Here is a 12,590-nt window from a genome sequence, read left to right on the forward strand (position 1 = left end):
CCCAAACATGAACATGTGGCACGTTCGTAAAATTACCGTGTTTCTTTATATTAATCTTGGGAGTTCAGTTTATTGGGGCAGTTCCAACATCTTGGATTTAATTTACTTTAAAACTTCTGGGATTTTTTGTGATAAATATATAGGGAGCAGCTGTATTTCCTGGGCACTTGCTGTGTTCCAGGGTCTGTGCTAACTTGTCATGTGTTAATTCATTCCACTTTTCCGTCTCACCGTAGAGGTAGGCGGTATAGAGCAGGAGACAGAGTCTCAGGGAGGTCAAGTAACCGGCCGGCAGTCACACAGCTACAAGTGGCAGAGCCTGACGAATACACCCAGGTCTGTCCCTTGTCTCTGGACTGCGCATAATGTTGAAGAATTGCCTAATGTCCCACAGGTTCATGTGCAGGTGTTTCAGAGGCAGGAAAGGTTCGGTTTGGTTAGGGACAGATCAGGAAAGGTCTTATTAAGGAGGTGGCACGAGTTGTATGTGTCAAGGTTTCTGGTCTCCGAGGGCAGATTAGACATGGTCAAAATGAAATGAGGGGGTGTCTGTCGTGTGGAAGAAGTGACCGGTCAGCTCGGCCGGGGCACAGGTTCCTGGAAGGGGGAGGGGAAGGGGGAGGGGGAGGGGGAGGAGCTGGAACACCTCTGCCAGGAAACCTGAGAGGAAAACGGCCTAGAAGTTCCAAGAACAACAAACACAACTGGATCGTGTGTTGGAGACTTTTATTTGTTTAACAAACAGAAAGAGACAGAATTTAAAAAAAAAAAAAATTTTTTTTTTTTTTTTTACATTTATTTATTTTGAGAGAGACAGACACAGCTTGAGCCGGGGAGGGACAGAGAGAGACAGGGAAAGAGAGAGAGGGAGAGAGGGAGAATCCCAAGCAGGCTCTACGCTGCCAGATGCAGAGCCCAATGTGGGGCTTGAACCCACAAACTGTGAGACCATGACCTGAGCCGAAACCAAGAGCCAGACGCTCAACTGACCGAGCCACCCGGTAGTCCTTCCGAGCACCAGCTTGGAGTGACCTTGGCGTTTCAGTCCCCACGTGGACTGGAAAGGTTCTGGCCAGCTAAGGACCCACCGGGGGAGGCTGGTAGCAATCTCTGTTAAACAGCAGATGTGTTACATGCTGAGGAGGCAAGGCCCACCCCTCCACCCCACACCCATCGCCTCTCTTTCCCCTTCTGTAGACCTGTAGACCAGATTTTTACAAAGAAGCTCACTGGTGAGGATGCCTCAGCATGTTCCGGAAGAGACATCTGGAGAGACCGAGCCAGAAAGTAGCTGAGTGCCTCAAGGGGAGGGTGCCCCCCAGGATCCATCTGGATGAGGGGCGTGCGTTCCCTGGATTTCATTTGGATCAGGAGGGAAGTGCTCCCTGGGATTCATTAGGAGCAGGGAGGAAGGGTTCCCCAGGATTCATCTGGCTCAGAGGCAAGTGTTCCTTAGGATTTGTCTGGATCAGGAGGGAACTTGTGTGAATTCTGTCCCCTGAATTCTGTCAGTTTAGAAGCCGCCTTTCCTGGGACACCCGGGTGGCTCAGTCAGTTAAGCGTCCTACTCTTGATTTCGGGTCAGGTCATGAAGTCACAGTTACGGGTTCAAGCCCCGCATCAGATCAGGCTCTGCACTGACAGCATGGAGCCTGCTTGGGATTCTCTCCCCTCCCCCACCCCTGCTCTCTGCCCCTCCCCTGCTTGTGCTCATACTTTCTCTCTCTCAAAATAAAGAAAGAAAACCTTAATTTAAAAAGAAAGAAAGAAAAAGGCTGCTTTTCCCGAGCACGACAGGCTTCTTAGCAGCTTCCCAGAGAACTCAGCTTAGACACTGGTCCCGCGTCTGTAGCTCTCAGGAAAGAGTTCCTCTGAAGATCAGTCTTGGCAGTGGGAAGTCCAAAGAAAATCAGCTTTTCCAGAAATGCTTCAAAAATAAACTTAGGCTCAGGTTTATTTCTTATGGGTTTTGGAATCTGCACTGCTTAATAAAAAACAATCTGTTTTCATTGTGTGAGATAAACATGTTGAATAAGCAAATGGGAAACTGCTTTTTTCCTCCTTTGATCCCATGTCTCCCTTTGATTTTTGTCTGCAGCCTCCAGAGGGACGCGTCCCGGTACTTGGTGCTGTTGTTGGTTGCTCCAGGGATGGGCGGTAGTTTATCATTCTGTAATAAATTCAGTGAAAGGTAGATCATCTCCAGTGTTGTATTAACTCCTGCTCAGCACTGAGCCACGGAAACCATCACTCCTTTTCCTCTGGAATCTGAAAATACATTTTTCATCACTGCCAGTTGCTTCCCAAGTAAAGATTAGCAGTTTTCTAATCTGTGGGAGCTATTAAGTGCAGAACGAAAGGGGGCCGAGGGTAGCAGCACTGCACGCATAAACGATCTGATTTAGAGACTCAGTACAGAGTTTGAAAAATCATTAGAAAACAAGCTGCCTGTGTGGGTTAAAAAAAAAAAAAATCAGCCAGCTATTTAGAGGTAGAATCGTGTGGTTTTCTAATCTCTGACGTCCCTCGAGAGCTATGTTGACCATCAACATTTTTGATAACCCTGAGCCAATGCCCTCCTGGAGAAATTAACAAGAGCTTCATGAAGTCAGTGTTTTTTAAAACTGAGGGTCATGGTTTATTAGTGGTGAAACCAGTCTGGTGGGCCACAGCCTCTGTTAAAAAAAGAAATGGAGAGAAAATATCAGTGTTTTCCTAGTGACACAAATGTTCTTTGCTTGTATATGAGTGTGTCCATTTACCCGTGGTTGTCTATGAGTGCACGTGGCGTCACCGTGCATAACGCATTTCTTACTGGGGGTCGTGCGTGCAAGTCTGGAAGTCTGTCGTGTTCACTGGAGACTTGACACAGTGGTCTCTACTTGTCCAGCTTCTGGGTTGTCCTTAGTGCTACCGAGGCCGTCCCTTTCCGTCTGTAGTCCCTTGCTCTGCCGTTCCCTGACACTGTTCGGGTTCCCTATAACCTGCTGCGTTCCTAGAGAAGTTGCTGATACAGGCATCTCAACTCCCTCCTCTCCTTCAAAAACTAATTTTGACAATTCATGGCCATTTTACTCTAAATTAAAAGCCTGTTCCCCCTTTTGACCGCATGCTTTGCCCTTCAGAACTGCAGAAGGACAAATTAGCCATAACTGACTCCCCCTTCCTCGTGGAATGGATGGAAACTTTTATCGTTGAAAAATGTCTCTCCATCTCCCAATAATGCCTTTGCCATAAAGTCCACTTTGCGGGACAGTTGATCCATGTTTGCAAGAGTGTATGTTTTTCATCCGTATCTATATTTAAAAAAATTTTTTTAACGTCTTATTTATTTTTGAGATAGAGAGAGACAGAGCATGAACAGGGGAGGGTCAGAGAGAGGGAGACACAGAATCTGAAACAGGCTCCAGGCTCCGGGCTGTCAGCACAGAGCCCGACGCGGGGCTCAAACTCACGGACCGCGAGATCATGACCTGAGCAGAAATCGGCTGCTTAACCGACTGAGCCACCCAGGCGCCCCTCATCCGTATCTATATTTAAGCAGGTATCCTAATAATATGTGTTTCTGAATGTTTATATATATTTATTTAAGGTGTGTATTCCCCCCACACACTTTTTTAGGACATAGCTGACTTTTGTTTTTAAATCCAGTCTGAAAATCATTGACTTCAATTGAAGTATCTAGTCTTTTTATAGTTAGTGTAATAATTGACATGTTTGGATTGAAATCTGTTCATTTTGTCTTCCTCCATTTTTTTTCTTTTTTTTTTTTGAGAGAGAGTGTGTGCATGAGTGCAGGCAGGGGGAGGGCAGAGAGAGAGAGGGAGAGAATCCCAAGCAGGCTTCACGCTGCCAGCTGCAGAACCCAATGTGGGGCTCAGTCTCACAACCCTAAGATCGCGACCTGAACCGAAATCAAGAGTCAGATGCTCAACCAGCTGAGCTACCCACACGCTCGTTTCCATTCCTTCTTTTTCTATCTTCCTTTCTCCTCGTCTATTGTCCTCTTTTGGATTGATCTAGCAATTTTACTACTCCTTTCTCCCCTTCTATCACCTTATTGACTCTACGTTCTTTTCCTTTCCAGAGCAGTGGCCTCGGTGTGTTTTCTGTAAGGGGCTAAATAATGCACACGTCAGGCTTCGCAAGACACAATGTCTCTGTCTTGTATTCTTAGTGTCAACTTGAAATCGTAAAGAACGTTATCAGTTCATGGGCCAGAGCAAAAACAAAAACAAAAGCAAAAAGAACGGGCTACTGGCTGCATTTGGCCTCAGACCATAGCCTTGGGGGCCCCCAGCTTATTAAAGTTGAACGTTGGTTAGTGCTTTTACCAGTTCCCAGACAACACAAGGACATGAGAGCACATTAAGTCCACTTACACGGGCACAGGTATCGTCACATATTTTCTCTGTACGTTCTTATCTCCGTAAGTATCTCCATCCTAATATTCAGTAGTTAATGCTCAGCTGTGCTTACACCTTGCGTTGGCCTCCACTCCTTCCTGCGTCTCAGAGCATCGTTCTGAGATCACTTCTCTTTCCCGAAAGAACTCCCTTTGCAGCAGGTTTGCGGGTGAAAAATTCTGTTCTTATTGTTTGAAATGCCCTAGTTTTCCCCTTCATTTGATTTTTCACTTTAAAATCATCATTGTTGAACGGCAGCTTACATTCAATAAGGCGAACTCACTTTGTACAGTTTGATGCGTTTTGGCAGGTTTATACACCTGTGCAACCCCCTTCACTCAAAACATAGCCCAGAATTTCCCTTGTACCTTGTTCCGGTGAATCCCCACCCCACTCCCAAACCCAGGCAAACACTGATCGGCTTTGTCGTGTCGTTCCTTAGGTTTGTCTTTCCTAGAGCGTCGTGTAAATAGAAAATTGTAACGTATTCTTTTGTGTCTGGCCTCTTCCTCTCAGTGTGGTGCCTTTGAGATTTACCCGTGCCGAGCGAATCAGCAGTTCACTCCCTTCTTGTTGCGAGTAGTACTCCACTGCGCGTATCACAGTCTCGATCCGTTCTCCTGTTGATGGAAATCTGGGTCTCTCCGCGTTGGTGGCAATGAGCAGACCCGCCAGAGATACTCACGTACTAGTGTGTGTGTGTCACTATGTGTTCGCTTCCCCGGGACAAGGGCAGAAGGGTAGAATGGCTGGGTCGTCTGGCAGGTGTACGTTTGGCCTGAATCAGAAACTTCTCAGCCGTTTTCCACAGTGATCTCGTTCCCACCAGTAACGTGTGAGTGTGCCAGCCGCTCTACGTTCAGAACAACACTTGGTTGTGAACCAACCTCGTCTCTCAACTTTAGCTGTTCTGCTGGATGTGTGGCACTGTGTCCTCGTGATTTTAATCTGCATTTGCCTAATGAAGCCGAACACGCGCTGTGGCCGTTCATTTATATTGTTTAATAAAACATATGTTTATGTCTCCCATTTTTTAATTGTGTTGTTTATCTTCAAGAGCCCTTTATATGTGTTAGATGAGTCGTCGTCAGGTTGCTGTCTCTGGTCCATCTGACTTGGGTTTCCATTTTCACAACAGTCTTCTGAGACCAGAAACATTTCATTTTGATGAAATCTGATTTAATAGTTTTTTTCTTTTACAATTTATACTTTCTATGTTGCGCCTAACAAAACCGTGCCTGGCCCAGGGTTGTGACGATTTTCTCCTATTTTTTTTCTAAAACTTTTACAGTTGTAACTTTAAAAAAACAAAACAAAACAGGCTTTGTTTTTTTGTTTTTTTCGTAATCTCCACACCCGGCATGGGGCTCAAACTGAAAATCCTGAGATCAAGAATTGCACGCTCCACCAACTGAGCCAGCCAGGCGCCCCTATGGTTTTAACTTTTATGTCTAAGTTTGTGGTCCATTTCAGGTTAATTTTTGCACGTGGTGAGCAGTGAGAGTCAAGGGTCATTTTTTTCCATATGGATTTCCGGTTCTAGATGTTTCAGCACCGTTGTAGAAAGGCTGTCTTTTCCCCATTGAAAAAATGCCTTTGACCAAAAGCATTTGACTGTAATTGTGGAATTCTTTTGCCCTGTCCTGTTACATTGATATTTATGCCAGTGCCATGATTCTTGTAGCTTTATTGTAAATCTGTTCCTTTTCTAAATGGTTTTGCTGTTCTAACTCCTTGCATTTCCATGTAAATTTTAGAAACAGCTCATCGGTTTCCAGCCAGCCTGCTGAGACTGTTACTGTGATTGCACCGAATGTGCACATCAATGCAAGAAACACCGTCCGCACTACCCTGACGCTTCCGATCCATGAGCATAGTATACCTCCCCATTTGTTTAAGCCTTTTAAAATTGACTTCCCGATGCCGTGGAGTTTGTTGTTGTTTCTTTCTTTTTTATTTTCATCCCATGAATTCAGCAGATGGCATCAAACATCTCTGGTTGTGATAAATACAGTACAGAGTGAAGTTCTCTTTTGAGTAGCCTGGTCATAGTGATTCAAGGGGCTTCTCTGAGGGTGTGTTTTACAAGCAGATACATCTTACAATGAAGAAGTCAGAGACAGATGCTTGGAGGTCACTGTGTAGGGGCCAGTGGGGACCCCTCGTCTTCCTTTTTTCCTTTTTTTTCTTTACACTATCATTTCCATGGAGGCGTTTAAAGTAGATGAAGGAAAGGTGTATCTTGCTATATTTTAGTTGAATATGAAATGATATAAAGTCAGTAAATAATGCAGTTTTCAAATACCTCCCTTTTCAGGAAGACTTGCTGTGGCCTTCCTCTTCCTAAAGAAAAAAAAGGTTTGGTTTTTCCTTATTATGCAGTAGTATGTTTTCAGCATAGATATATTATTAAATACAGAGAAGCAGGAGAACTTGAGTCATTTATAACCCTCACCATACCAAGATAAGTCACTGTTACTACCCTGGTGCACGCCTGCCCTTCCAGACTTACTTTCTAGGTGTTTCTGTGGGTGTTTTTAACAAAAACGGAGCATCCCTTTATGTAGTGTTATTTCGGCGTCTTTAAAATTACTCGATCTTGTGCGTAAAGACAGGAATGTGTAACTTGCGGTCCCTCCACGACGGGATTGGGAAGGATTTGTGTTATCTGTGTATCACCGGACGGTTTTCAGTGAGTTTGCTTCGTTCTCTTAGAAACTGTAGTTGTTCGCTCAACATTTTACTTACACAGGGCTTGTGATCCCTCAGGAGGATTCATTCCTTCGCTCGTCAGATATGCAAAGGGCACCTGGTACAGATCAGCCGTCTGTGCTCAGCGCTGGGTGAGGACAGGCTGGGCTGCAGCCCCCGTGTCCAGCGGAGGCGTCTGTGGGGTCGCGGCAGCAACCAGTGGGCCTCGGGGGAGCCCCAGGACGGGAGGGGCCCCCGGGATGTCCTCCGTGAGCAGACGGGCTTAAGGACTGCGTGAGGGTGGTCTGCACAGGTTTGGGGGCACATGGACTCTTTGAAAACGGCAAGTTCCATGTAGCTGGACTGTGGCCTGTTTAGTGAAGGAGAAAGCTTGAGAGAAACAGAAAGCAGCCTGAGAAGAGTAAATATAAAAGCGAGACACAAAATCTCCCCCACGCCCCACGCTGCTTGGTTGTGGGGTGCAGACACTACAACAGGGGACACAGTCTATGGGGAGAGGCGGGGGGAGGGGCGGGGAAGGAGGTCGGCCGTGTGCCCACCGGGTGGGGTCTCCGCCGGCCCCGCACCGAGCGGTAGGGCACAGGTCATCCCGTGGAGGCGCCGAGGACCGGGGAAGAGCGGGCCCTGTACCCCCGCCGCGCTCAGCCCTCAGCTGGGAGACTCCATCCTGACAGCCGACACGGGCCCTGGGTGCCGGGTGCCGCCCTCCTCTCTGCCCAGCAGCCAGGCTTCCTCGCGTCCGCGAGGGCTTCTCTGAGCCGCCGCTGTGGGCGGGGTCCTTTTACAAAGGTGGAGGTAACGTGAGTCACAGTCGTGGGCCATCGGGGTCATGCTGGCACTCCGCCAGCGGCCGTCAGGTGATTGATTTGTATCGAGGGAAGGGAATTTATCATCTGCTTGTAAGGAGCATGCACTGAGCAGTGGGGAATAGATGAAAAGGGGAGTCACTAGCAAACGACAGAAACGGGAGGGCAGCCACAGAGGGGCTCAGCCGAGGCCGTCGGGACAGGAGCGTCACCATGGACAGTGACGGTGGAGCTCTGCTTGTAAAGATGGAACCGGGGGACCTGATGCCCAGAGGACAGGGAGGCCGTTCGGGGGGGGGGGGGGGGCAGGCTGAGCAGGTGAACCGAGGCAGAAAGAGCTCCGTGTTTTTTCAGACTGCGAGGTAATGGACCTGCCCAACAGGGTGGGGGGAGAAGGGACTGGGAGCTAGTTCAAAGTTCAGTGTGTCAAGGTGGCGATCATGGGTGGTTCTGAAGCCAAGTGGGAATGTTCCACCTGACTGCACAGGGCCGTGCTCTTGCCCTCGCTTGCCCGCGGCCTCACAGAGGCCATCTGTCTCGGGAGGCGGGGGCAGCCAGGAGGCCGGGAGCCGCCAGCCCCACCCGCGCCACCAGGGGGGCGGTGCCCTCCCGCGTTGCCCGTGAGGTCTGTTGGAGCAGAGTAGCCACAGAGTCATCGACAAAGACACGCCACGGGCCATCGCCCTGCGTGGCGTGAACTGCAGCGGAAGAGCTGAGGTCCAGCGAAGCGGTTCAGCAGCAAAAGGCAGACAAAAGCAGTGTCTTGCAGAAGCTCAGAGACATGAGCGGTTGGAGAGCAGGTGAGCTGTGCCTCTGAGGTTTTGACCTTTGGTGAAAGCATCTGCGTGGGCCCCGACGTGGGGACACAACACGGGGAGAGATGGCGGTAGTCCTGGAGGTGAGCCGTGAAGACAGGTGAGCAAAGGTTAGGGAAGGAGGCAGACGGACAGACACAGACCAGGACAGAGTGCCCTGCCCAATTGGTGGGTCTCGTGGGGCGTGAACTTCTATGTTATTTTGTTCTCCTCTGGACAACAGAAGGAGCCTTCCGGTGTTCGGCACAGGCCACTGGGAGCGGAGGCCAGGGGACAGGGAAGGACAGGGGCGGGGAGGTGTCACAGTGCACGCCGGGAGCCCACCTCCTCAGCAGGACCGCATGGACTTGTACGCTTTCCTCGTCATCGGGGCAGCCGGGGCCGCATGGGAACACGGCCCACACCGTCTCTACCAGGTCCGGGGTCTGGGTGGGCCAGAAGATGACGCCTAGGATGGGGCCGTGTCAGAGGCTAGGTGACGTGTCCCCCGTGCGGGGACCGTTGTACTGATTGCAGAGATGGCAGAGGGTAGCAGACAGGCGTCAGTGAGGGAGAGTGTGGTCCAGGGGGGAAGACCCTCTCGTCCCTCATGAGAATGGGGGTGTGGATCCTGACGAGCAGTTACTGTATTACCAGGGCTGGGGCTGGAGGTCGCCAGTGATGGCCTGGGTATTGAGGTCAAGGATCGGAAAGCTGTAGGTGATCCCAGGTATTGGGGGAGATCGGGGTATCTGGCGACAGCAGTGGCGGTAACGAAGGGTTTGGGGCGGTGGCCCGCACTCTTCAGGGCCATCACTGTGGCCGTCTGCTGTGTCTTCCTCTCAGGTGCTGCCCGTCTGACTCTAGACTCTGGTTTGCACGTAAGGTTAGCCTCAGTGACTCCAAGCGGAGACACAGATGCCAGAAGTTACCCAGATGCAGCCCAGCTGGGACTCGAATCTGGGCTTTCTCTTCTCCCAACTCAATGATCTGTTCCTAAACTGCAGCTTTTTATGCTTTTCTCACAAAAGCTAGCCTTGATTAACACTGTGGATTTAAATTTTGAAAGAACTACCTTGATTGTCAATGAAACCCTTTGGGGGTTCGGAGGAGCTCTGTAATGAAGTGTGGTCTTGGGTTTGACCTTCCGTGCTGCTCCGTCCCTTCCGTGGCCCCGTGTGAGCCGTCTGGGGTCCAGGTGGCCTCCAGCATACGCTGGGCTCTGACGTTCTTTAGGATCTGATACGGAAAGGAAAACAGAGACAAAAGGTTTCTGAAGCGATTTAATTCTTTTTAATGTTTGTTAGTTTTTGAGAGAGAGAGAGAGGGTGGGAGACAGAGGATCCAAACTGAGCTCTGGGCTGACAGCAGCAAGCCCGACGCGGGGCTCGAACTCGGGAACCATGAGATCGTGACCTGAGCTGAAGCTGGATGCCCAACGGACTGAGCCACCAGGCGCCCTGAAGTGACCCGACAAGTGGGGGAAGTTGGTTCGTTCCACTCTGCCCTCCCCAGTACCCATCCCAGCCTGCCGTGTGCAGAGGCGTCTGGGACCGATGGGCGGGTGGGTCGGTTTGAACGATGCGTGGGTCTGTCTCCATTGGTCGGCAGGCGGCTTTGTCTCTGGCTTCACGATGAGCTCAGTGAACAGGACCCATGGAGTTTCCAGACGGTAGCGGGAGGCTGCTTTTGCGTTTATCTGCTGGTGATTGTCACAAGATGAGGATTTTTTAAGCCCCCAAATACACACTGACCGTAGCCTGACAAGGGTTGGCCTCTGTCATCCCAGCGGCCTAGCCACGCACCCACCATGGCGGAAATCTCAGCAGCTCCGTGCTCCTGGGGTGCGGTGTCCCTTTACCCAGGGGATCGGACCTCTGTGCTGCCTCGCCTGATTCAAGACGGCCTGGCTCGTGTCCCTGGCGCGCTGGGTCCAGGTTTGCAAACAGACCTTGGTCAGACTCTTCCAAGAGTTCCTTCCTGTCGCCCGGCAGCCGCCCGTCCCCCAGCACGGCCACCAGGGGCTTGGGCGGGGGGTGGGGAGACGAAGGAACCGGGGCTTGGTTTGCTCCCCATCGCTCTAGCGGGGTACGCCCCGTGCAGCAGATGCCGACTGCGCGCCCACGTGAGACGACAGCGGCATCCCCATGGTCGTGCCTCGAGGCCGTGTCTTCTGGCCCCGCCCGCGGCGCGTCCTGGGTGGTGATGGCTGCACAGAATCTGTCTCCCTCACTCGGTGTTAGAAAGCGTGCGTTTTCCCAAATCGTTGAAACACTTATAAGCGGCGGTCTAAGGGCTTGAAGTAATTCCACGGGGTTGTTCCCTAACCGACTCGTTCCTCCTGTTCTGGTGACGTGCCTCGGTTCTGACTTTTCGCCTGTACATACGCCGCGCGTCGTGTGTCCCCATTCCTCATGTCCAGTTTAGGGTTGCTTTCTGGAAGCAGACTCGCCGATGTGAAGGATGCAGGCGTCCCCCGCCTTCTCAGGTCTGTCCTTTCCCGACGGGCGGTGCCGGCTCCACCCCCAGGACGGCCTGTGCCGGCTGGTGCGTGCCTGATTCCTGCCGTCCAGGTCGGGTATTTTCTTCCCGTCCTTCAAAGGGGGTTAAGGCAGGCAACACGCCCCTCGGCCACCTTGCTGGAAGGCCTGTGCGTGTGACCCAGCCTGGCCTCCGACGGACGCACCTGTGGGGTTTTAGTCTCGTGAAGGCACTGCACCCAAGACAACGTATGAATCCAAAAACCCGAAGTCTCGGCCCGAATAGGCTTGTCGTGGACGTTAAACAGGTGGATGTTTGTGTGGTGAAGAACCAGGCCTTGCGCAAGGAGAGGGCCGGTGCCATTTCAGACAGGAACATCACTGCTTGGGGCGGGTGCCAGCCACACCCAGTCCTCTCAGCAGGGGCGGGGAGGGGGGAGGCACCCCCTCCGTCCCCAGAGGGCAACCACGTGATTTGGGCTGGGGTTTGAGTGTGGTGTCCATCCACCTGGAGGCTGAGGTCAAGCTCATGGGCCGCGGTTGGCCAAGCAGTTCTCCCAGGTGGACACCAAGGCCCCAGGGCCCCCCGGCTGGCAGAGCTCTGTGCACGTTGTCACATGTGGATGCCAGGAGGCGACACGGAGGCCCCGCGTTTGGCACTTCTCCTGGACTCTGCCCCCGCCGTCCCTCGACTGACTTGAGTCTCTGTGTTTCTAATAAACGGAACCGCAAGTGTGACCGCGTTCACTGACTCGCGCGACTCCTCCTGGTGAGTCCTCCAAACTGGGTGGTTCGGGGACCCTTGGAACTTGCAGCTGGCGTCTGACGTGTCGGAGGTGAGGGCCGTCCTGGGGACGTGCCCTCTCACCTTGCAGTTTGGAGAACTCTGAGTGCGTTCAAAAGAGCGAACCCGTGGCAAGACATTCAAGCTCGCTACTTCCTCAAGTGCCCGTTCCTTGCACACTTCAGCCGCAGCGTGTCTGCGGGTCCTAGACAGCGGGGTGCTAGACCAGCACCTGGCCCCAGAGTAGGCGCTCAGATATGTGACGGGCGAACGGAAGGGAAGCTGACCTCAGAAGACGGGCTTTCTCCCCCAGCCCTCGGGTCGAAAGTGCACTTCCACGGCCTGGAGCCACAGGGCTCCGGGGCGCAGGGAGGTGCAGAAAGGAAGAACGAGGCACGGGCTCCCCTGTAGCAGATGCCCTGGCTGGCCTGTGGGGGCAGGAGATCGGCCATGGAAACCACGAGACTGGTGTGTGTAGCCGCTGGGTCCGGCCCACGCATCGGGGGACCCCAAGGGGCTGCTTTGTGTAGCCGTGGAGGGGAGGACAGTGAAGACAGAGGCCGGAGTGCGCGGGTCTCCACATCACGGGCGGGGCCGGCCTCCCCCGC

At 51.9% G+C, this 12,590-nt stretch overlaps 1 protein-coding gene across 1 annotated transcript in view; it reads left to right on the plus strand.

Moving 5' to 3' along the window:
- RPTOR (regulatory associated protein of MTOR complex 1) overlaps positions 1–12,590 on the plus strand; it is a 334,568-nt gene that overhangs the window by 215,068 nt on the left and 106,910 nt on the right.

The sequence above is a fragment of the Lynx canadensis genome, chromosome E1 (genome assembly GCF_007474595.2).
Source record: "Lynx canadensis isolate LIC74 chromosome E1, mLynCan4.pri.v2, whole genome shotgun sequence".
In the NCBI taxonomy this organism is placed as follows: Eukaryota; Metazoa; Chordata; class Mammalia; order Carnivora; family Felidae; genus Lynx; species Lynx canadensis.